The sequence below is a fragment of the Saccopteryx bilineata genome, chromosome 3 (assembly GCF_036850765.1).
Source record: "Saccopteryx bilineata isolate mSacBil1 chromosome 3, mSacBil1_pri_phased_curated, whole genome shotgun sequence".
NCBI classification, from domain to species: domain Eukaryota; kingdom Metazoa; phylum Chordata; class Mammalia; order Chiroptera; family Emballonuridae; genus Saccopteryx; species Saccopteryx bilineata.
This window is the reverse complement of record NC_089492.1, coordinates 154,917,867-154,942,860: the sequence shown is the minus strand read 5'-3', so window position 1 is coordinate 154,942,860 and position 24,994 is coordinate 154,917,867. Positions and strand designations below refer to the sequence as shown.

Below are 24,994 nucleotides of genomic sequence, written 5' to 3'. Positions count from 1 at the left end.
CTGACACTTATTTCAAATTAACACCAACTGAATGATTTGAAACACTACAGAAGTTGCGATGGGCCAGTAATGTGAGAATAACTGCGTTGTTTAGCGAGTTTTTAAAACATCCAGGGTTCCCCGCGGCAGACGGCACGCTCCGCGGTGAACCCAGGATGAAGTTTACTTGACGACGCCAATCACCCAGTTGATATTTTGGTCTCATCAAACGAAATTATACTTAATAATTATTTACCGCAATTATTTAAGAATTGCATTTTTTGTTAAATTTGGCACCGATATCTAGCATTGCATTTAAATGGCCCAGGGCGAAAGATTTAAAGTCGTGTCGAGTCCGTTTTCAAATTGCCCCCCTTAACTATCGAATTGCCCCTCTGTGGGGCGTGGGCCCCACGTTGGGAAACACCGCTCTAGCATGTGCCCTGACCAGGATCCACCCAGAAAGTCCACTAGGGGGCAGTGCTCTGCCCATCTGGCTGTTGCTCCATTGCTTAGCAACTGAGCTCTTCTTAGTGCTTGTACAGGCTGAGGCCATGGAGTCATCCTCAGTGCCCAGAGCCAGCTTGCTTCTATCAAGCCATGGCTGCAGGAGGGGAAGAGAAGAGAAGCAAGAGGGGGAGGGTTAGAGAAGCAGATGGATGCTTCTCCTATGTGTCCTGACCAGGAATCGAACCTGGGACATCCATATGCCAGCTGATGCTCTACCACTGAGCCAACCAGCCAGGGCCCATTTTTTCACATAAATCTTAGATGCACTTGGGATTTATCCTGAATGTGAAACATGGCTCTGGTTTTCTTTGTGTGGTCACCAACCTATACCTTCGCCATTTATTAAGAAGTCTTATCTTTTCTCTAGTGACTTGGATGAGCGCCCTTTAGCATGTACTAAATTCCCAGACATATTTAGGTCTCCTTCCTCATGTTCTGTTTGCCTGTCCCAATATATGTCATACCAAACTTGAACGGATGAGTTCTTTGAAAGCTTTCTATTATTTTAAAGAAAATAAAACAAATTAGTGTTATTATATCAAAGTCTACTAAGAAGCTAATGATTGTGCTTACAGATAAGTAAACAAGCCTGGAGTAGCCCAAAGGTCACTTGTGTGTTCAGGCATGGAGTGGAAGGCAGAGGGTCCCTCCATTGCAGGTCCAAACATGAGTAAATATATGTTGCAAAAAGTCATTTTGATAATCCTTACCTGGACTGCCCCTCTGCCATCTTGCTAGCTGTGTTCTCAGATGTGGGAGACAGGTTATGGATGCCTGGTGGGAAATTTAATTGAAAATAGTAACCATTTTTTTTTTCAAATACGGGGAGGGGGAACCACATTTTGAGAAGTGTGTAAGAATTCTCTGAAGCATTTTCTTAGCAGATTTAGCTTCTAGTATTTAGGAAATCGGTATCACTCAGAAACACTGTCTGTACTCACATGACAGTGTGAGCATCTCTTTTCACCAGTGTTGGACAGAGATCATCGCTAGTTTCTCCTGAAGCACGTGCTCCTTTGGAACAGTCAGGGTATCTGTTCAGCCAGCTGTACTGTGCAGTCTGGCACTCGTTGGTCTCTGGCACAAGGGGCAGCTTACACAGGATCAAGGCCAAGGCTTCCCAAGCCAGTAGCCTCCAATTTCTCACTGTACCTATGCACTCAACCCATCTGTGCATAGTCCCCAACTTCTTTGCTGTGAATGGGGATACTGAAACTCATCCTCGTGTTAGGACCAAAGATGATAACACATGAGAAGTGGTCACCTAGTCTGTGGTACCCAGTCAGTGCTGAGAGAATGATTGCCATTTATTTATATATTCATTCATTCATTCAGTTTATAGGTGACAGGAGGGAGATAGTGAGGCAGGGACCAATACTTGAGACCAAGCTATTTTTAGCACCTGAGGCGGATGCACTCCAACAGAGCTATCCCCAGCATCCAGGACCATGCCTGAACCAATCAAGCCACTGCCTGTGGGAGGAAAAGAGGGAGATAAGGGGGAGAGGAAGGGAGGGAGAAGCAGATGGTTGCTTTTCTTGTGTGCCCTGACCAGGCATAGAACCCAGGATGTCCATATACTGGGTTGACGCCCTATCCACTGAGCCACCAGCCAGGGCCTAATGATTGCCATTTCATTGGTCTGTTTCCTTTACTCTTTAGTGTGGGAAACTCCGAGGCCCATAGTCCCTGAATTTGTATGCTGATGGTGAGGAAGTATAAAGGCTGTAATTAAGTTAGGATTAAATAAGAAAGAGAAATGCATGTGTGTGAGTAGCACAGAGAAGGCTGAAGCTCAGGCAGGGTAAAGTTGGCCTTAATGTTCTAAGAGCTAAGAAAAAAAAGTGTCCTTTCTGTTTTTGGTCTGTTTAAGAAGATGGGCCAAGAATGTGGGTTTGGTGCTCAGTGTCAGCTAAGACGAGTTACAAGCACAGGATTGATCAACTTTTATGTACGTCAATTTTTTTGTTTTGTTTTTTGTCAAAAAGAATAATCTTCAAGATAGAATATATAGAACAAATGTCAACAAGAGGAACTGAAACTGAAATGGGAGAATAATGAGTAGAAGAGCATCTTGCCACTTTGTGTTCAAAGCTCTAAATTCAGGTGAGTTAAGAGCATTTCCAGGTAGAGAGCAGAGTCCCTGTGGATAGTCTTCAAATGGCCTTGAAGGAGAGGAGACATGCCAGGAGGTTGGAGACGGGCAAATGTTTGCATTTCCTAAATGGAGAAAGCAGAATCAAGAAAGCGACTACTAAACAGATCACTCAGTGGAGCTGAGAGCTGGGCCTCCAGCCTGTCGGCATCTCCCTTGCATTCAGTGCGGCTACGTGTCAGCAGGGTCTGAGTTTATAATGCTGCTCCACTTACATATGTGTCCCTTAAGCATATGTGTCCCTTAAGCCGATAGCGCTAATATACCTTCTCTCCTTGGGCCCTCCTGCTCCCTGATCATTCTGAGAAGCCTCTGCGCCACTGTCTCCTTGGGAACAAGTCTATGGTCATCAGCTCTCACCATGCTGTACTGGGACCCCGCCTACAACCTTGTCCATTGACCAGCTCGCCTGACTTGCCTCTGCTTGCCCTGAATCATCTGTACACGCAGCACTTAGAGGGGGACAACTTTGCCTTCTATGGTCTTTACACAGAAAACAGTGTGCAAACATGAACTGAAAGAGGAGGGAATGACACACAGAGACCTAAGTCCTCTGCTGGCTCTAGCTGAGCAGAGGGCAAGTGGCCAGAGGCACAAAGGAAGGCTAGTTGAGTGCCAAGTGGGTGGAAGGGGCGTTTCTTGCCTCTACCCTTGTCCTCTTATCTCCCACTTGGCTTCTCATCTAGTCTGTGGTAAGAGCCGGTAGTGCTGGTCTTCCCTGGCAGGTTAGGTGTTCGGGGCAGGATGGCCCTCAGCTCACTCCCCTTTATAATGAGAAGATAGTTGAAGCAACAACGTTGTGTTTTCTCCCATCCAAGTACTAACCAGGCCCGACCCTGCTTAGCTTCCGAGATCAGACGAGATCGGGCGCGTTCAGGGTGGTATGGCCGTAGACAACGTTGTGTTTTCTTTGAGCATCAGTTACATACTTGGAACTTACGTGGGTGCTTTTTATACTATTTGGTGTATATAGCACTTCTTCAAAATAATCCTTTACTCTTTCTCTTCCATTCTGGGGGTGAGGAAACAGCTGTAGAGATGGTAAGCCAGTTACTGAAAGGCTGAGCCAGTGAGAGGTGAAGCAGGCATCTCGTTCCAAAGCCAGTGCTGTTCACTGCTCCAGGAAGCAGCCCACTGCGGGCGGGTGGCCAGCCCTCTGATCCTCCCTGGGCTGGCCCTCTGATACGTACCGCCCTTGGCCATGATTTGTATAGCAGTTTGGATGAAAACCTGGAGACCTGCACATCAGATTCACAAGTGGCAAGTGGTAGGGTTGGAGTGACTGAATCCAGAACTTGGAACTCTTGAGAAGCAGAATGATGGACAGAAACTGGCATGGTTAAGTGGGACTGGATGGTCAGGGAGGTGCTCAGGCCCTCCGCTTCAGTCAGAAGTCACCTGCCTGGATACAGTATGCGAGGCCGGGACCTACTGTGCAGATGTGATGCTGCCTTAAAGGTATGGCAGCATAGGTGTCCTGAACGTGCATTTCCGTTTTCTGGGGTGGGCATCCTGTCTGATTACAGGTGTCACCTGCAGAGGTCATAGCATCCCCAATTCCTGTACTCGGCTGTTACTGTCTTATTGTCTGTTTTGTCTGCTTTGTGGGGGTGAAGCATCTATCTGTCTTGTCTGTTGTGTGTCTAGCATGCAGCACAGTGCTAGTAGGGACTCAAAACATATTTGTTGGATATCTAGACGAGATAAAAGTATTAGGATGATGAGGTTTAGGAAACCTTGTCATTTTTTAAGTAAGGGAGGTTTTGCTTGGGGACACTGGTTTCTCTGTTAGGTTAGTCTCAGGAAAGTATGGTTAGACCTGCTTTCTATTTTGTCAAAAATTATTGTTTTTATCTAAAACTATTGTATATTGTGTGTATATATATGTGTGTGTGTATATATATATATATATATATTGTTTCAGGATTTTTAAATTCTAAGGCAAATATTTGATATTTTGGAGGCACACATCTGTTTTAGAAGTTACCTAGAAAAATTTTGTTTTGTTTATTGCTTTTCCAAGTTGGGTAAGTTTTCTTATAGCAAATCCAATAACACAGCACTTCTGTATCCTCTCGTATTGGACTCAGCCCCTCATTAGACTGAGCTACTCGGGAAGGACAGCATCTGGCTGGGCCTCATTTAGGTCCAGCAGTGTGCCTCACATTTTCATTGAATAGGTGAGACTTCCATTTTATTCTACAAACAAGGTGATTGATAGTGTCTCAATGGAAACTTAGTCTCTGAGCTTAAGTAGCAGCTTCCACATCGTTTGAGAGTAAGTTGGAGGAGTGGGACTTGTGTCCGGTTTAAGCCAAAGTCCTTGTGTCCTTTATGTCACATGCAGAGACATAGCCAACTTTGCTACCTGGTTCTTTCAGATAACCTTGTATTGGAAGATGATAGGCCTTTCTTTATTTCCTCTTCTTTTCTCCACAGTAGTGGTTCACCATGGCTGGCATTACAAACCTCACTCACTGAGTCTGTCCCATTCCTCACCCTCACCATGAACTTTTGGCTTTGCTTGCCCAGTTTTGGGACACTAGAGGTATTTGTGGATTTCAGGGTTTACTCATGTCAAGCTGTATTCTGCACAGGGTTGGTTGAGTATAATGAACTCAGAGAAAGCTTTAAATATCCCCCTGACTCTTTTAACCCTGCACACAGACTTGCATTGTGAAGCCAAAGTTCATCATTTCATGTGTGTGAGTGATTGGATCAAAGCTTCCCTTGATACTTCTGCTGGGCGAGGGTTATCTGTGAAGATCTGGCTGGGCAAGGAGATGGGTTTGGCTTACTGCCAGACGGTCATTGAAATGTTTGTGTGTGTGCGCGCCCAGTTAAAAGGCTGGGCATATAGATTTTTATGCTCTTGTCCGGTTTTGGCTTTGGAAGTGCTTACACAGCTAATCTGGCATTTATGATTATTTCCGCTCTGAGCTCAGCAGGAGGCTCTTTGGGGATATTCAAACAGAAATGACTTAATTGGATTTCAGCCCAGACACAGTATATGAATGGCTTTATGGATGGCATTGATTGGGCTCTGCCATAGGAAGTCATATATATGTTTCTGAGCTTTGAAATTTTAAAGTGGTCTTTGATTCAGTCCCTCTCATTGGCTCATTGCTAATTTATTCAACAAAGGAAGTACTTGTAGAAAAATTAAGGAATGTGGTTTGTGAACGGAACCGTCATTTGGTTTCAGCATAGTTACGTTACTTTCTGGATTTAAGACCTTCACATTGACTCCTGTGGGCTGGCTTGGGCACAGTCTTGTGAGGATTCTTGGGATCTCTTGGATTAAAATTTGGGAAAAGAATTCTTGGCCCTTTGGCACTGGAGGCTGTAGGACTTTGGACAATTGCAACGCGTTTTATCTATAATTATGGAAGTAAAAGTTTACTGGATGGTAAATGTCTGATAGGAGCCATTATACCGAGAGCCTGCCATGTGCCAAGGGGTCATTTGAGTTCCCTTCTGAATGACTAGTGGGCTTTGGCTGCAAGGGCAAAGCTGTTCCCACTGTAGGGGAAATAGTGGGCATGAGGACACGGAGCTGTCAAAGGATCTGGCATTTGAGGAAAATGTGGGCAAACACACTTTGACCATTTTTGGAATACTAAAAACAGCTAGTCTTTAAAGACAGTGATATTAAAATTTCTGTTTAAATGCAATAATCATAAATTTGATATCTATAAGTTAAATTTTTATGATAGCCTTTTTAATGGAAAAGTTGAATTTATTCAACACTTTAATTCCACATTCTATGGAATTTTATGGAGTACATGTGTGTGATCCTACAAATGTGTATGAGCATCATCCCTACTAAAAAACAGGAGAAACAAATCAAGGTGGTTCAGCACCCGTCAGAAGCAAAGCAGAATAATATGCAGTAGGATTTCTTTTCACAGTTTCTTAGAAGCCAGTGCTTCTGTAGGACGCTTCTCAGCTACTAGTAATTTACAAAATTAAAATGAACAGACACCCTTTCACAAAATCTTTATCAGTCCTTTTCTCCAGAGCTTGATTGTTTCCTGGGCTCCCAGGGGCTTCTCAAATGCTGAAGGTCATAGACAACTCCCAGGCCTTTTTAACCTGTTACCTTCTTCTAATTGCCATAAAAATTGTATCCCCTCCCCCCATACATAGCTTTATCTTGGCTTCTTGAAGACCAGGACATGATCTAGAACTGAGGTGGGGTCCGAGTCACCTTTCAAATCCCTGGAATACTCAAACCTGCTCCCATTCATATAGCCTGCTCACTTTGGGACAAGACCCCTGGATCTCAGGCCCTGAATAACTGGAACAACTAACTCTGGAAGGTTCTATACTGTGGCTGACATACAAGTCAGCAGCAGGCTTAGCAGATTTAGTGTCCTTCTTCCTAAAGTTAATGTGTGACTCCAAAGTAACAGGTGCTATGCCTGACCCGTGGTGGTGCACTGGATAGAGAACATCAACCTGGGACACTGAGGACCCAGGTTTGAAACCCTGAGGTAGTTGGCTTAAGCACAGGCTCACCAGCGTGAGTGCGGGATCATCAACATGACCCCATGGTCGCTAGCTTGAAGCCCAAGGTTTCTGACTTGAGCAAGGGGTCAATGGCTTAGCTGGAGCCCCCTGGTCAAGGCACGTATGAGAAGCAATCAGTGAACAACTAAAGTGTTGCAACTATGAGGTGATGTTTCTCATCTCTCTCCTTTCTCTATCTCTTCCTTTCTCTAGCTCTCTAAAAAATTAATTAATTAATTTAAAAAATAACAAGTGTTATACTTGAAGGACAAGGAAAATAAAGGTTTCTGATATGACTAACTGCTATGAGAAAATCTGTCTATAAAACAATAGTAATGTTCTTTGTAGGAAAAAGCACAACTTTCATAGGAAAAGATTGCTTAGTACCATACAATTAACATCTGTATATAATTAGTGTCAAATGATGGCATTGTTTTTCTCAATAGGGTGGTCTGGAGCATGAAATAGTACTTTCTCATGCCACCTAGAACCCCTGTACAGCTCTCACCTGCCCCATGAGATGACTGTGTTCTTTAAACATTTTAGAAAGCACAAGAGCCCTGGCCAAGTGACTCAGTGGATAAAGCATTGACCCAGTGCTCCAGAGGTCACAGGTTCAGCTCCCAGTCAGAACACCTATGAGAAGCAATCACTGAGTACACAACTAAATGGAACAACTAAGTGAAACAATGAGTTGAAACCTCTCTCTTCCCCCCATCTCTTTCCCTTTCCCTCTTTCTCTTCCTTTCTCCCCCTATATCCCCATTTCTCTCTCTTCCTCCCCCCTTTCTTCCTCTATCTTCCCCTCTCTCCCCCTCTCCCCCCCCCAAACACTTTGAAATCAATGGGGGAAAAAGCAGAAGAACATTTTCATAGCAGTATTTTTTCTGCTGGATCTCCTTGGGCAAGGGAAACAAAAGAAAAAATAAACAAATGGGACTACATCAAACTAAAAAGGTTTTGGACAGCAAAGGAAACCATCAACAAATTGAGAGGACAATCCACTGAATGGAGGAACATATTTGCCAATGATACATCAGGTTGATGTCCAAAATCTATAACAACTTGTAAAATTCAACACCAAAAACTCCCCAAACAATTCAATTAAAAATGAGCAAAGGACTCAAATAGATACTTCTCCAAAGATGGTGAATAGACATATGAAAAGATGCTCAATGTCACTAATCATCAGAGAAATGCAAGTTAAAACTACAATGAGATACCACCTCACACCTTTCGTCAATAAGTCAACAAACAAGTGTGGAGAAAAGGGAACCCTCATACACTGTTGGTAGGAATGCAAACCGGTACAACCACTATGAAAAACAGTATGGAGTTACCTCAAAAAATTAAAAATGGATCTGCCTTATGACTCAGCAGTCCCACTTCTGGGAATTTATCCAAAGAAGCTCAAGACACTGATTTGAAAGAATATATGAACCCTTATATTCACTGCAGCATTAATTACAATAACCAAGATTTGGAAGCAGCCCAACTGTCCATCAGTAGATGAGTGGATAAAAAAGCTGTGGTCCATTTATACAATGGAATAAATACTACTCAGCTGAAAAAATAAGGAAAACTTACCCCTTGCGACTGGATGGATGGACCAAACCCGGAAAAAGACAAGGACCATATAATTACACTTATATGTGGAATGTAATGAACAAAAAAACTAACAAACAAAATAGAAACAGACTCAAAGAGAGAACAGACTGACAGGTGTAAGAGGGGAGGGGAGTTGGGAGGGTGTGAGAAAAACAAAAGGATTAGGCAAAAAAGAAACTCATAGACAGATTACTAGATGATAAGAGGGGTGGGGGGGAGGTGGAAGAGGGTAAAGGGAGTAGATGGTGATGGAAGGAGACTTGACTTGGGGTGCTGAACATACAATATAATACACAGATAATGTATTTTAGAATTATATACCTGAAAGCTATATAATTTTATTAAACAATATCACCTCAAATTCAATAAAAAAGCAGAAGAACATGACATCATTCAATGCTTAGATTATAACTTTTAGTCTTAAATTTATGTACCTTTTCCCAGTTGGAAGGCTAAGTGAAAGGAAGCACCATGCTCTGGACCCCAGGACAGATCCTGTTTAAAAGTGGGAGTAATGGAAGGGGATGGGGGGGGGGCTGCATCTGCTGATACTTCAGCACCTCCAGCTTGTTTGACATTTACTAAATCATTGATTAATTGGGTTGCTTCTCAGTACCAAGCCTATGGTCAGTGCTGGGTCCCTGCCCTTGAGAAAATCTCCCACTTAGGAGTCCCTGGTACTAACTGCCCCTTTACTGGATTTCCTTAAAAGTGACAGCTGGGTGTTGCTGGGAGTTGGCTGTAGGTCTATAATTGTTGAAGTTGAGTGTTAAGGTGCCTGGGAAGATGTAGCCTCTCTGTTTTGCATGTGGTTAACTCTCCACTAAAATGTAAAATACAATGATTATGTTACAGTTTGATGAATGCTCTTTGCACAATGGAGAGAAGCCAGACTTTCTGTGTAGAAAACTCAGGAGCTTGTTCCTAGAGATGATAGTATCTAAACTGGGTTTTAAAGAAAGAATAGGTGTGCAAAACTGGAGAAAGAAGGATGCACAAAGAGTCACCGTGGGTTTTCTGGGGGTTTTGTTACTGTTCCCCCCATTCATTCCTTCTTGCACCCATTTAGGAAGTTTTCAAGTTCCTATTGTATGCATTGTGGTGAAAACTCATGGGCTGATGGTCCAGTGAAGGACACGATGTGTTAGTAGCGAAGACTGCCATATCCAAATACCACAGACTGGGTAACTTAGTAGCAGATGTCATATCTCATAGTTCTGCAGGCTAGAAATCCAAGATCAAGGTGTTAGCAGCTTTGGTTTCTCCTGAGGCTTTTCTCCTTGGTTTACAGATAGGTGGTCACCCTCTTATTGCCAGTCCTCTGTGCTGTGCATTCCTGGTATCTCTTCCTCTTCTTCTTAAGGACATCAGTCATACTGGATTAGCAACAGCCTCATTTTAATTGAATCACCACTTTACAGATTGTGTCTCTAAATACTGCTGCATTCTGAAGTCCTGGGATTGGGGTTTCAACATTTGATGTTGTGGGGACATAGTTCTGACTGTAACAGATGGGATATACACAACTATATGATGGAATAAAGTGTTCCACATTGCTGAGGGAGTCCAGAAGGAAAAGCGTTTAAGGGACATTCTGGGAGGCATTGTAGGAATTCTCAGAGTCTGGAACAGCCTCTTGAAGGGGGTAGGATTTCACCCACCCACTGAGCACTAGGCATGGGATGGGTAGGGAGTAGAGAGAATTTGAAGGGAGTTCCCAAAGATGAATGGGTGAAGACAGGGTGGACTTTCCAGATGCCACGGTGAGCAGCCATTGTGGTGGAGGTCTGAGCTGAAGATGGACAAGGGAGGTTGAAAGACTCAGGGACAGTGGGGGTAGGACAAGAGGAAGGGAGGGAGGAAGGAAGGGGAGAGGGAGGGTAGGAAGGGAGAGAGAGAGAGGTGGATGAGAGAGAGGAGGCCCCAAAACAGGATTTGCTCTTCCCGTCCTGGTGCTGACTTCGGCCTTCTTGCCGTTTCCCTCATCCTTTCAGTTCTTTCTCTCCCAAAGGTATGGGACACAGATTCCAGCAAAATAATCTAGATGAGGCTTACATCCATAATGAGGCGAGACCTTTGGGTACCTAGTTTGCCTAAATGATCTCACCTAAGAATTCAGTCTCCTCTGATCTCACCTAAGAATTCAAACTTCTCTGTGTGTCTTCCTTTTTTGTCTGTTTTTCCTTCTGTCTTTTTCAAAAAAAGGAGTTTGCACCATTTTTATTCAATACACGCAGTTTAGTGTTTAAGATTTCTTTTTGTCACTGTGCTTTTTGTTGTTGTACAATAGTTACCTGAATGACAACTAAGTCCTCTGGATACTTAGTGAAAAAGGTTGGTGGACTTTAAAAAATGTTCTGTGTAATTAGGTTGTCTTGTTATGGTGTTGAAATGTGCAGCAAGGTGTCTATGCTGATTCCAAAAACTACAGTTTGGACTATTGGGAAGATCGTAAGAGTGACACCTTATTGGACCTTTGGAGACTGGAGTACTGTTGTATTTAAGAGTCTAGCATCAAATAGTTTACAAACATTATATACAAAAATTGTACAAAGCATTAGAAATTGTGTTACTAATCAAATACCTATCTCTTAGAATTTTTAGACGGCAGATTCTAAAATTTAAGTTCCTGCTAAGATTTGCATTATGACTTTCTTGTCATGGTATTTTAGATAAGCTTTAGTAAATTTTTAGCACCACATCATCCATTTTTGATCATTTTCAAATCTATTTCATGTGCCTCAAAGCTACAGAATTGGAGCTGAGGGAGCCTGGTTACAGATGAGGACACGGAGGCCTGTGGGCATCTGGGGCTGAGCCGGGGCTGAGCCAAGCCTGGGCCCTGTCTGCAGGACCCCGTCTCCTGGGGTGGGGCCTACTGCCACCGCTTCTCATCTCATGATGTTTGGCTAGCTCACCGCCTGCAGTTTGTTCAGTCCTGAAACACCTGAAGGCAGAATCGCCCTTGTTTCAGAACATAGAACCCTCAGAGAGCATTTGACCAGTTACTTCCCCAAACACCCTCCTCAACCACAGGTGACTTCTCTTGAGGCTGTTCAGAGAGTTAGAAATTAGTATCCTCTCCCTGTTATTATTAATTAATTTCTTATCAACTGATATAGTCAATGATAACTAGCTTTCTCATTTGGGACTGATACCATTCTAGCCTATTGCTGGAAAATGTGGTATTTTTCCTATTTGGGGCAGCTTTATCTTGAGTAAAAATCCTAATTTCAGTGGGACTTTCTGAACTTGGGACACTAGCCTGTGGCCTTCAGTATTCTCTGAGCTCTGGTCACTATGGACGGGATGATAAAAGGTAGCTGAGGTCATGTGCCCGGAAGCTTTTGAATGTCAGATTTATAAGCATTTGTAAACTGCAGGTATCATCAGTCCATATGGAGGAGGAAACCAGAGTTGAACTTGGCCAAACCATTCAGGGAAACTCTTGTGTAACTTTGTTCAGTGTCTGAAACCAGCATTTTTCTGCTTGAATAAAGTTTTCTATCAAGTAGTTGAGTAGGAATGAAATTTAGCCAGAGGACAGCCCTGGACCCATGATGCTATCTGGTCAGGCACGGACCTTCCATGTTCATTCTGAACTGGACACCCCACAGGTGATTGTGTGTCATGGGGGAGAGGTAAGACTAGCATTTGTGAGCTCAGAGGCCTACAATACAACCACATGGGTTCTTTTTAAATATAAGGAGAAAGACAGTTAGCTTAGATCTGTCTACAGATTAGGGGTCTGGGTGGTCCTCTCGATGTCTTTTGCAAGTATAAGATTCAGGTAAGATGCACACCTGACGTAACCTGCAAGTCTCAAGGCTATGTGCAGTAATAACCCAGTCAAATAATGTTACTTAGTAATTATTTTTTGCTGCGTTAGCATCTATGGGAAATGGTCCCTTTGGAAATCAAGGCATATGTGTGTTCCTGGGCTAAGCTCTGTGTCACAGCACACAGCCCAGCTTGGGCTGAGAGGCTCAGTGAAGCCGGCCTCCCTGTGTAGTGAGTCCCAGTCCCGACGGAAGTGGCAGCTGATCTTTGCCTGAGACTCAGGACTAAAGTCACCTTGAGTGAAGATCTTTGTGGGAGAAAGAGCACAACGTGACTTTGGCATCACAAAAATGTGGGTTCAAATAGTGGCTGTGGGACATCTGGTGGTGTGGCCTCTGAGCTGAACAGTAAATTATCTCCCAGGGTGGCTTGAGGACAGGTGAGGCTACAGGGACAGTGGAGCCCCAGTATGGTGTCTCTCTGTGACCAGGGCACGCTCTTCTCTCTGGCTGTTGCTCTGCATCTCTGACTTAGGAAGGACAGGTGGGATTAGCTGAGCTCTCTGAAAGTGAGCCTTTTGGCAATTCAGGTCATCTGGATAAATCTGCCAACTCTAAAGTAGATGGAGCAGATTGCCCAGTGATATTGTACCCAGAAGGCCTACTGTGTTGAGTCAGCAGCAGAATGAGGCGCCTACCCTCTTATTAGCCTTTATGGGTTCCGCTGGAGTAAAGCACGTTAGTGGTGGGTGTCAACCCTGGCCCCCTAGGCAGACAAAGGCCAGCACCACCCAGACGCTGTGTCCAGGTCTGTGGCCGGCACTGGGGATCTGGACTCGGACAGCTCTCCTCCTGATGCCAGGCACTGGGCCTGGGCAGGGAGTGCTACTGGGTGTATAGACCAAGGCACCAAGGCCCTCAGGCCCATAGCCACCCTCATGGTTGAGGTAGTCACTGCAGCTCAACGCCCCTAGAAAGCTGAGGGAAAGCCCATGTTTGTGGCTCAGGTGTTTTAAAGCACAGTTGAGAAAAAGATAATCTCAGTGTTACAGAGAATTTATGTAGATTAATCCCATGGATTTTGCAGTAGTAAATTTGGGTTATTAAGGGTCCAAATAAATGTGGACAGAGATGTGTTCCTTTCCACCCCACCCTCCTCCTCTTCAGTATCTACAGGGAGAGGCACATGGTGCTAGGGGAGAAATGTTTCTAAAGGAAAACATGCACCCCTGTTATTTATTGCCATTTGCCTGGAGCGGGCTGCGCAGAACGTTTTGAATTCTTGGACGAAGGCCTTCTCCAGTCTGAGTGATGTTGACCCAATCATGCTTGTCTCTCAGCCTGAGGTGGTTTTTTGCGAAGCAGTGTATGTTCTTCCAAAGAGTTTAGATCACTTCTTGTACGTAAGACCTGATTTGAAATGCTCGCCTTTACCAGAGGCTTTGAAGAAGCTAATAGCCCCACATAGTACATAGGCAGTGCGCAGACTCCATCCTATTATCTTCTATTTGATGTGTGAGCTCAGTGCCTTGGCAGCTTGCCAGGGAAATGCTGTTCTCAAGGAAAACACTGCAACCTTCAGTTTTCACACTTGAATCCCAGGTGGCCATCAGCAGTTTTAAATGAACTTAAAAGGATGTCAGTCTGATTGGCTCTCTGCTCCTGAGTTCAGAGCCTGCCCTTGCCACCCCTGTTCCACCTTGCCCCCCCACATCCGGTGCAGGGGCACTGAGCCAGAGATACGAGCCATTGTTCTTTCACTTTGAGCCAATAGATCATTGCTCCCAGGAGATTTGCTGTTGGTGTGGTGGATGTAGTGTTTTGAAGGCCTGTGTTCTTAACTCTATAGCCTATTAAGGAAAACCTGTAACGTCCCTTGGTAATTAACTCTTGTAAAAATGGATATTAATATCTGTCCTGGCAGGTTATTGGGAGAATTAAACATAGCACTCCTGAGAGCACAGCGTATGCAGTGGGAGGCCCATATCAGGACAACCCAAACACACACTAACAACCCCAAGCCTTGGGCTTGGTAGATTTGACATCAGGCAAATTCACTTTTCTGTTAAACATTTAAAAATACAACTTATGTCTAAAAGAACTACTGAATATACTAATACAAAGGTGACATTTGTGGGCATGGCTATATTTATTGGGTGGTTTTCTGTAATAAGTGGCATATATGAGGCCAGAAGGGAGAAGTAGGAACCCTTGGTCAGGGTATCAATCAGTCCAGATACCAAAACTCCTGTTTTGAAAGAACATGTCATTTTATTATAAACACTTAGCAGAGAGAGGGGTGTAATCCTCCTGGTATATAGTTAACATCTTGCCCAAAGCTAGTCTTTGGCAAGACTTTGGTTCGGTTATCACCTTTTCCTTGCCTGAAATTCTGTTCTTTTTAAAAAATCATGCACCCTTTAAAATAATGCTGGAGAATACATAAAAAGGATGAAGTTGTTAATAAAAATTTATGAACTTGCCTTATAACATTTTTATGATAGCCCTACTTGAGTTATTTTTTTCTACTTGGCTAAAATAGAATTCAGTTTTTCTATGAGGTATTTAACATTTGGGGTCGTAATCAAGCTAGGGATGAATTGATAGTTCCTCTGAGTGAACTGTCAGGACAGATCCTCTCTGGGTTTGAAATTAATTAAAAGTGTCAGTGAATTCACTTGGAGGTCCACAGACCTTCAGGGTCCCCTCAAAAATGTTAGGCAGAACTGAAAGTAGTTACCCCAGTGTAAGGGACACATGGTGAAAGCCAGCTTCACAGCCAGGAGGGAGAGGGTTTTAGTCCCCTCTGCCGGGCTTCTCAGTTTGGGGATGATGTTATTCTCAGATTTCACGAAGGGATATTTTTAGCACGAGGCTGTGTGTCTAGTAGGTGACCTCTCTCATTATATGGCCCTTTCAAGAGACCCAAGACAGGAACAAGCCTCTGAATGATTTTAGTGCTCTCTATAGTCCATCTCCCTGATGAGACTTCTTCCCTTGTGGCAGCTTCTGTTCTGTTTTCGGCTGTTTCTGAAGGGTGTGGGTGGGGAGTGGTGGGGTAGGAAGTCTGAAGAGGCTTGGGAACTTGGGGTCCCTGCTTTATGGCCTGCTCTCCCCACTCTCCCTGTCCCTTCCATCCACAAAGTGTGTGGCTGGCTTCCCTGGCCATTGCCTAGGAGCTGGTTCTGGGGTAGAAGGTGGAGAGGGGCATTTTGTTTCAGGAAAATAAAGTTATTTCTTAAGCAGTTTCTTAAAATCAAACAAGCAGGCGTCCTCATATGATTTTCTGTTTCTTTGCAGATTTCCTATGTTCCTTTTCAACAAGTGATTTCCCAGACCATAATTCTCCATGAGATTTGAGTTGGATTTGAGAACTTAAAGAATTCCTGTAGTTTTTTAACTTCAGAGGTGTAATCAGCTGAAAAATTCACCTTTTGAGGAGTCTGCATTCACCAGTCCTTCCTCGTAACTGAGCACCAAAGTTAGTCTGTGATTTTCTGCTTTGAAATAGGTGGGTGAAGTTGCTGCCTTTTCCTGAAATACTCGATTTGCACAGAAGGTTTTACGTTAGTAAAATGGCAAGAAATGAACCTCAGATTTGATGAGCCACATAATATTTCCATTTTCAAGGACTTGATTCAAAAATCATGTTCACTGTTCCTGTTTCAGGATGTGAGGGCGTTGAGCAGCTGGGAAACATGGCGCGGGCACCTCCAGTCTGGTGCCCTCGTGCGCTCTTCAGCCCAGCAGCTCATTCTTGAGTCTGTACAGTTGGGGCCTTCCACGTGCGGCGTTGGGAGCCCCAAGATAAGAAAAAATTGCCTTCAGGATGCTTTTAGTCTAACAGAGGTTTCACTCCAACTTTGATGCTGAGAAGTCTATATCAAAACATGAGAATAGGTAAAGGATTCCAAGGAAAAGTTTAACTGTTTGTGTTAGGAATCTACTTGTGTGCATGGTTCTGGCTGGTTGGCTCAGTGGTAGAGTGTCAGCCCACTGTGTAGAAGTCCTGGGTTCAATCCTGGCCAAGGCACACAGGAGAAGCGCCCATCTACTTCTCCACCCTTCCCCCTCTCCTTTATTTCTGTCTCCCTCTCTTCTCTTCCCGCAGCCAAGGCTCCATTGGAGCAGAGTTGGCCCCGGCTGAGAATGGCACCATGACCTCCACCTCCACCTCAGGCCCTAGAATGCCTCTGGTTGCAATTGAGCAACACCCCAGATAAGCAGAGCATTGTCCCTTGGTGAGCATGCCCAGTGGATCCCGGTTGGGCGCATGCGGGAATCTGTCTTTCTGCTTCCTTGCTTCTCACTTTAGAAAAAAAAAGAAAAGAAATCTACTTGTGTGCATTAAAAGAAAACTGCATTTTTTTTTAGATTTATTTGTTTTTTTTATTAGAGAGGTGAGAGAGAGAGGAAAGAGCTAGAACAGGGGGAGAAGCAGGAAGCATCAACTCTCATATGTGCCTTGACCAGGTAAGTCCAAGGCTTTGAACTGGTGACCTCAGCATTCCAGGTCAACACTTTATCCACTGCGCCATCACAGGTCAGGCTAGAACCACATTTATAATATAGCATGTGGATTCTGAGATCGGGGGCCCTAGAATAACAGATACTAGACAGAATCGTACTTCAGTATAACAAAAGTAGATCTTAGCCCCGACAGAGTGTTTGGGACATTTGATTTAGAGTGTAAGAAATGCTGTATGCACTCTGGCTAATCTACTGTTCCATCCCTGGCTGGGGAGGAAGAGATGCTTTATGAGGAGCACAATTCCACCCCCACATCACTGCTCACAACAGTACACATAACAAGTTAGCTTTTCTCTAAATAATAGAAGCTTGTTTTGCTTCTATTATTCATAAATTGTTTTAAACTGTTCTAGAATCTATAACTTTGCACTATTAAAATCTCTTGGTATGATTTCTATAAATTTATTAGTTTAGTATAAATTAGAATTTTCCATTTGGTCTAAAACAACTATTAAAAACTTTATAAATGGATTTTTTCTCCTTGACTACTTTTTTGGGGGGTGAGGCAGTGATTCTTAATTTCAATTTGTTCCCCTCTAATATGTGTTAACCAGAATGATACAGAATTAATATGCAGTATTTTATATTTTATAAGGGTACTAAGTGTCTGAACCTGTCCCTTATTTTCCTTTGTTGATTTTTTTTTTTGGAGAAAATGACACCTTGTCTGTTTATTTACGGTGTTGTTCACTGTGAGTTCCAGGTCTAGGCCCTGGTTGGAATGGAGAGCTTGGAGCTCCCTTTTGTAGGGCCTGACTCCAAGTCCTCCTCCTTTCTCCCTGACCCTGAACTTGCACTATTCTGACCACACCCTCCCAGGATGTTGTTGGCTCTAATTGAATTGACAGGGAACTCCCAGCTGCCTCCTCCAGACCTTATGTGAAACGAACACTTACTGGGGTGTTTCACATCTAACCCCAGGAAATTTCCATTCCTTACATTAAAAAAAAAAAAGAAAAAACTCCTACCAATGGGAACTCAATCTTTCTAATAGTCATTGCAGTGGAACTTTTAAAACTTGGTCATTTATAAATGCAGTCATATATTTCGTGGCAATATAAGGTAGAAATTAGTGCAAATCCTCAAATCCTATCATGAGAACTCATTACTAATTCATTAGTAACAGATTGACATTTCTTCTTTTTTTTAGGTGAGAGGAGGGAGACAGTGAGGCAGACTCCCACATGCACCCCAACCAGGATCCACCTGGCAACCCTGTCTGGGGCTGATGGTCGAGTACTGAGCTATTTTTTGTGCCTGAGGCTGTTGCACTCCCCATTTTACTCTCTCCAGCAGAATGCGGAGATTCCCTTTGCTTCACACCTTCCCAGCACTGACCATATTTTTCATTTTTTCCTCTAGTATAAAGGGTATCTCATTGTGATCTCAGTTATTAATGCAGTTGAGCTTTGCTGTGTTTTATGCCATTGTGCTGCCCTTCTGTGTAATGACATTGTCTTTTGCTTGCTTTTCAACTGAGTTGTGGGTCTCTTTCTTCTTGAATTGTAAAGGTGTTTATGTATTATAGATACCAGCACTTCATGAGCACATGTGCTGTTTACAGTGGTTTTTTGCAAGTATATCTTACTATGTTTTCATCTGTGAAAATTGATAACTCCTACGTGAGAATCCAGACTATATTTTAACTAGAACAGTCTTTTACTCTGCCAACAATGGATACTGCTGTTTATAAACTTGAATGTTTCATGTAAAAGGGATTCTTGTATTCTTATAGCTCTGCTGAAAGAGCCATATCTACTTTGGGGTTCAGTGTTCAACAACCTTTTTTTTTTTTTAATTTGGGGTTGAAAAAGATAAATACAAAGTTTTTATTTTATTTATTATTTTGTAATATTTATTGACTTTTAGGAGGGGAAGAGAGAGAGACAGAAACATCAATTTGTTGTTCCACTTATTTTGGCATTTATTGGTTGATTCTTGTATGTGCCCTGATCAGGTATTGAACCCACAAACTTGGTGTGTCGGGATGATGTTTTAACCAACTGAGCTACCCAGCCAGGGAAAATTCTGGAATTGTATTGACAGTACTTAAGTTATTTTTGACAGGTAAATAATCTAGTCTTAGACTGTGCTTCTCAGTGGTTTAATGAGCTTTTGCTAACCTTTTATCTTTTCATTATGTGTTGCTGTGCTAGTCAGTTGCTAGAAAGAGCAAGAACATTCACTTTTCATTATTGATCTGCATTTTATGAATATTTATATATATTCCACATACTTTGACCCTTTTACTTAAAGTAGTTGAACATTATAAAATTAAAATTTTTTTTTTTGTATTTTTTTTTTTTCTGAAGCTGGAAACAGGGAGAGACAGTCAGACTCCCGCATGCGCCCGACCGGGATCCACCCGGCACGCCCACCAGGGGCAAAGCTCTGCCCACCAGGGGGCGATGTTCTGCCCCTCCGGGGCATCGCTCTGCCGCAACCAGAGCCACTCTAGCGCCTGGGGCAGAGGCCAAGGAGCCATCCCCAGCGCCCGGGCCATCTTTGCTCCAATGGAGCCTTGGCTGCAGGAGGGGAAGAGAGAGACAGAGAGGAAGGGGGAGGTGGAGAAGCAGATGGGCGCTTCTCCTATGTGCCCTGGCCAGGAATCGAACCCGGGTCCCCTGCACGCCAGGCGACTCTCTACCACTGAGCAAACTGGCCAGGGCCTATAAAATTTAAATTTTTAATTGGAATTTTTCTATGGCTTCCATCATGAGTAAGGAGCCCTTATTATGTATAACAACAATGACTATAGCCAAAGGGGAGATAGTGTTAGGTGAAGCCTCTGACACTTGAATGTATCTGCAGTGAGGACTTCAGTAGGGGACATCAGCCCCCACGATGGGTTCTTGTGGAGGTAGCCTGGACAGCTACGCACAGGGCGTCTGTGGGCCCTCATCCACTTGTTCCTGCACGTCCTTGCTGCACACATCATAGGCTCAGGTCCTTCTAAGTGCTCTGTTCATGAGGAGACAAAGTGCTCATCCTCAAAGAATTACATCAGGTGAGAGAACATGGATGATCGATCGGTAAAATATGTAAGAAGTACTGGTCATGTTGTTGTGGGGGCAAGATGTGGAAGAGAGGCAGCCGCCACTGTAGACCCTGCAGGCAGGTGGGGCTGGGTGGGAAGGGTAGGATTTAGTCAGGAATGGGACCTGAGAGGGAGGGAGGAGCAAGAGATGTGACATTTGGCTGGAGGCCTGACGAAGTGAAGGGAAGTGAGGGGACCGGGACCTGTGTAAATGTTGAGGGGAAGAGCATTCCAGCAGCGTGAGTGCAGATTTTGTTCTAGAGTGATGGGAAGCTAGAGCAAGGTTCGAACAGCGCAGTAGCACAGATCACTGTCCATTTTCCAGCTGTCACAGGCTGCTGTTAAGGAAGCAGACTGGAGCCATGTGGAGGATGGAAATAGCGACCAGGCCAGGCTCCACTGAATAGCGTGGAGCTGGTCAGTGTACAAGTGAGGACTGGTTTGGTTCCAGATGTGTTCTGAAGGCAAGCGTCTAAGGTTTGCTGATGAAATGGATGGGGAGTGAAAGGGAGGGAGTCTTAAGGTTTTTGGCCTGATGACAACTGGGTGGTTGGCTATCTTCTATGTCTTGCTCAGAAAGAAATGCTGTGGGAGACAGGAGGTTTCTGCTGTGGTTATTTATTTGATTTGCTTTCTTTTGTTTTTGGTGGAGAGAGTGAAGAGTTCTGTTCGGACATGTTAAGTCTGAAGTGCACATTGGACACCCAGGTGGAGGTGTGGAACAGGCCATTGGGAGTAGCAGTCTGGCGTTCAGGCAGGAGTAGAGACCTACCTTTGGGAGCACCCTGCACAGAGATGGTACCCAGAGCCAAAAGAATGGACATACTCATCAAGGGAGTGAAAGGGGAAGTAGGCCCCCAGACAGCCCAGCTGCTCCTGCATCTGAAAGTCAGAAACACAGGTAGGACCCAGCAAGGACCCTGAGAAGGAACAGTCGGGGAGGAAGAACAGGGCTGTGTGAGCCTGGAGCCAAGTGAAGGGCGTGTTCGGGAAGGGACTGATGGACAGTGTCAGCTGTCAACTGGCAGGTACAATGATCTGCAAAGGGAAATATTCGTGACAAGTAGAGTGGGCGATAACTACAGGAGCAGATTCCTTCAGGAGGCAGCAGGGGTGGCATTCAGGGCACAGAAGACAGGCCTTGGCAGGGCATCCAGGCACAAAAGGGGCAGTGCAGGGTTTCCAGGTGTGGACAGATGTTTCCTTCTGACTGCTTCTGGTTTTCACAGTGAAACAAGAAGCAAAGTCATTCCTCAATGGAAACTGCAGGAAAGGGGAGGAGACATTAGCAGGTGGAAAAGAAAGATCCGAAGTAGACCCCTCACAGAGGGAGAAAAGGATGTGGAGCCCCTGACAGAGGGGCTGGCCAGAGGGGCTGAGCCAGTGATCAGACGTCTAAAACGGGACTGGTCAGCAGGTATTGAGAGCTTCCGTTGCATATTCAGGTGTAAATGCCCCCTTGGAACTTCTGGTACCCTTGTCAGACTCCTGATTTAGAGCGACTGAGATCTCTGTAAGTGCTCTTGACAGGTGTTACTTAGCTTTGGCTCACCTAAATCAAGAGTAAAAATAAGTAGGTAAGCTTGGAGTCATGTGAAGTGCATATAGCAAAGACCGCAGGTAGGATCAGGTCTGGCGCAGATTTCTGAGGAGGCAGGGATGGGACCAACTCTCGAGAAATAGGCTGCAGGAGGAATGGGTGGTGGGAGAAGGTGGCCATGGTTATGATGGGGGTGGGCTCGTCAGCAGGGTAGACCCTGAGCAAGTAAGTTAGGTCACCAGTGCAAGGTATTACTTAAAAGCAGCAGTAGGAAAGGCTACTCAGAATCAAATACCATCATTCTCATAGAGTAGCAATGTGACCCAGGAGGTGGACTAATATTGACATAGAACTCTCGTGTGCAAAATGTACCAAAAGTGAAATGTATTGTAGATAACCGCTGTTTATTGTAACATCAGCCATATTGATCCTGAGACTGACAGAAGATACAAGGTGAGCCTGGAGTACCTTGTGGTGCCAGAAGTAAGGAAGTGCTCAGAACACACACACACACACACACACACTCACAGAACTCACAGTGATGGTGCTATGTCAAAGGGACTCAGAACCCAACTGAAAGAGCACTCAATAGCCAATGTTAAAACAACTCGAGCAACAAAATAAGTATCAGATTATAGCCTAAAGAGTAAAGTAAATATAGTTCATACTGATATAAATAAGTGATTGAGTAAATTAAAAACGAAGAAAGATAGACAAATCTCTTGTGCAGAATTCTAGAAAATGTTGTAGGTAGTCTCCCTCAAGGTGACGAGGCATAGCTCTTAAGTGTAGGCTATGCTTGGATACGTCCTTCCAAAAAGCACAGTGTGAAAAAGGGGGAAAGAATGACTTCACAGTGGAAAGACCTTGCCAACACTACCTCAGTCAGGCAGTCCAGGTAGACATCAGCAGTGATAGTTATATAGGTGCTACACACCCTTGACAGGATGCATTGACAATGCCACTTCACATGTGGCTTCCTCTCCCCAAACCCATGGCTTCAGTCCTATGAGGAGAAAAACACCAGACAAATCCAACCCCTAAGGAGATACTCTGCAAAATATCTGACAAATAGTCCTCATAAAGGTCATCGAAACAAGGAAAGTCTGAAAAACTGCCATAGCCAAAAAGGGCTTGAAGAGACATGATGACCAAATGTAATATGGTGTCCTGGATGGGATCCTGGGTTTTACAAAAGGGGCATTAGATAAGAAACTACGGACACCTGAATAAAATATGGACTCTAGTTAATAATCTATCAATCTTGGTTTATTAATTGTAACAAATATACCATACTGATATAAGATGTTAATAATAGGGGAAACTAAAACAGTTCTAAAAAAAATGTATTGTAAAAAATCAGTACATATGCTAGAAATCTTTTTTTTTAATTGAGAGGCAGGGAAGCAGAGAGACAGACTCCCACATGTACCCCAATGGGGATCCATCCAGTAAGCCCCCTACTGGGATGATGCTCTGCCCATCTGGGGCCACTGCGCCACTGCTCAGTAACGGAGCTATTTTAGCGCCTGAGGCAAGACCATGGAGCCATCCTCAGTGCCCTGGCCAACTTGCTAGAACCAATCGAACCATAGCTGCAGAAGAAGAAGAAAGAGAGAGAGAAGAGGGAGGAGGGGTAGAGAAGCAGATGGTAGCTTCTCCTGTGTGCCCTGACTAGGAATTGAACCCAGGACTTCCACACACAGGGCTGATGCTCTACCGGCCAAGGCCATATGCTAGAAATCTTTATTTCCTCATTCTGTTTTCTTGGATGAGAGGGAAGATATCCTTAAAAAATTGTATGCTTGGGATAAATATTAGCATTTCTTTTTCCAAAAGCATCTGTAGAGGTACTTGTGTAGTGATTTGACCCAGAGTAACTCTTGTCCCCTCCCACTTCCTGGGTCCCTGCCACCCTGGTTCAGGCTCCCTGCTGAGATAGTGGCTGAGGGTGCCACCCCAGGTCAGTGTGCAGAGGGGCTTTCTGTAATTTCCCATTCTGTTAAATAGGGAAATCTAAAACATAGAATGCTTAGGAACATGGACATAAGCCATGTAGATCTGAAGAACTAAAATGATCTTGGTAGCTAATCGTGTGTGAAAAGGACGAGACCCAGATGATACAGAATGTGTGATTTTGATCTCTGCTTTTCATTTCACCCTTGTGTGTTTCAGAATTAGACAGAGAACCATGGCTAACAGGTGGTAAGGAGAAGATCAGGTATTAATTAATGTAGCTGAGTTCATTTGAAAGGATTGAGGAAGCTCATGACATTTCTATTTTGATGTGTTTAGGAACTAAATACTTAAGTTATAAAAGTTACAACTCCTTTTCTGGTTTTGGAAAAAAAATAGGCCTAATAAACACCTAAAAATGGTGACTGTTTCTCTACTTTGTGAGCAGTGGGTATGCATTTTAAAGGGGGTCAAGTTTCACCAGAGAGATCACTGTTTATTTTTAAAGATGGGTATTTTTTTTCCTTCATTTTCTTTTTTTTAAAGTTCAACTTTAAAAAAAACTTTTTAAAAAACCTTGTAAGGTATTTAAAGGGTACATCGTGGTGATTTGATGTATGTATACATGGTGAAAGAATCCTCCCCGTCTAGTTAATTAACACATCCATCACCTCACATATTTATCCTCTTTTTCAGTGAAAACATTTTAGTTCTATTCTCTTAGTAAATTTTAATGCTAAATAACCATGGTATCAACTACATAGTCACCATGTTTTACCCTGGGTCCTCAGATCTTACAGTTGAGAGCTAGTCCCTTTACCAACCTTTCCCTATTTCCCCCACAACCCTTGGCAACAAGGGCCACTGCTCAGCAACTGAGCTACTTCAGCACTTTTCTAGTCTGTTTCTATGAATTTGATTTTGGGGGGTATTTTTCCATTGTTGATATTTGTCTCTTCACTTCATTACTGTGATGTGTTCTAGGCTGGCATAAGACAATGTTGATTCCAACTTCAGTGTGGTTGAGTTTTAAATTGGCTTATTAAACTGACAGTGATTCTCCAAAATGATGGTGCTCAAATCACTTAACTTTCACAGCCTCCTTCCGAGTGCAGTGAAAGTCTAAGATGCCCATATGGAAACTGAGGAAGCTAACAAAGTTCAGCAACATGGACACTCTCATGGCTTGAGTGGTAAATTATGTGTAAAAATAGCATTTCCCAGATTCTAGCTGAAGCAGCATAGTTCCCAGTTTTATTTTTCTGTAAAATGTCCTAGGCATGAATGAGTTGTGTGGACTTGTAGTCTAGTCTCTGGAATACTGGTTGTGTCCTGACATTTCATTTAGTATTACTTAGTAAAATGAATTGCTTGGTGATTAACTTTGT

General features: G+C 43.7%; 1 protein-coding gene across 3 annotated transcripts in view; it reads left to right on the top strand.

Annotated features, from left to right (window-relative positions):
* NCK2 (NCK adaptor protein 2) overlaps nt 1-24,994 on the top strand; it is a 168,305-nt gene that overhangs the window by 70,750 nt on the left and 72,561 nt on the right. The window contains exons 2-3 of one of the 3 annotated variants that reach the window (XM_066267858.1): nt 15,844-16,054; nt 16,655-16,784. The exons of 1 other annotated variant lie outside the window; for it this stretch is intronic. The gene's annotated coding sequence lies outside the window, so the exon portion shown is untranslated. The remainder of the gene's footprint in view (nt 1-15,843; nt 16,055-16,654; nt 16,785-24,994) is intronic. One more of the 3 variants, XM_066267857.1, reaches the window with a different exon arrangement.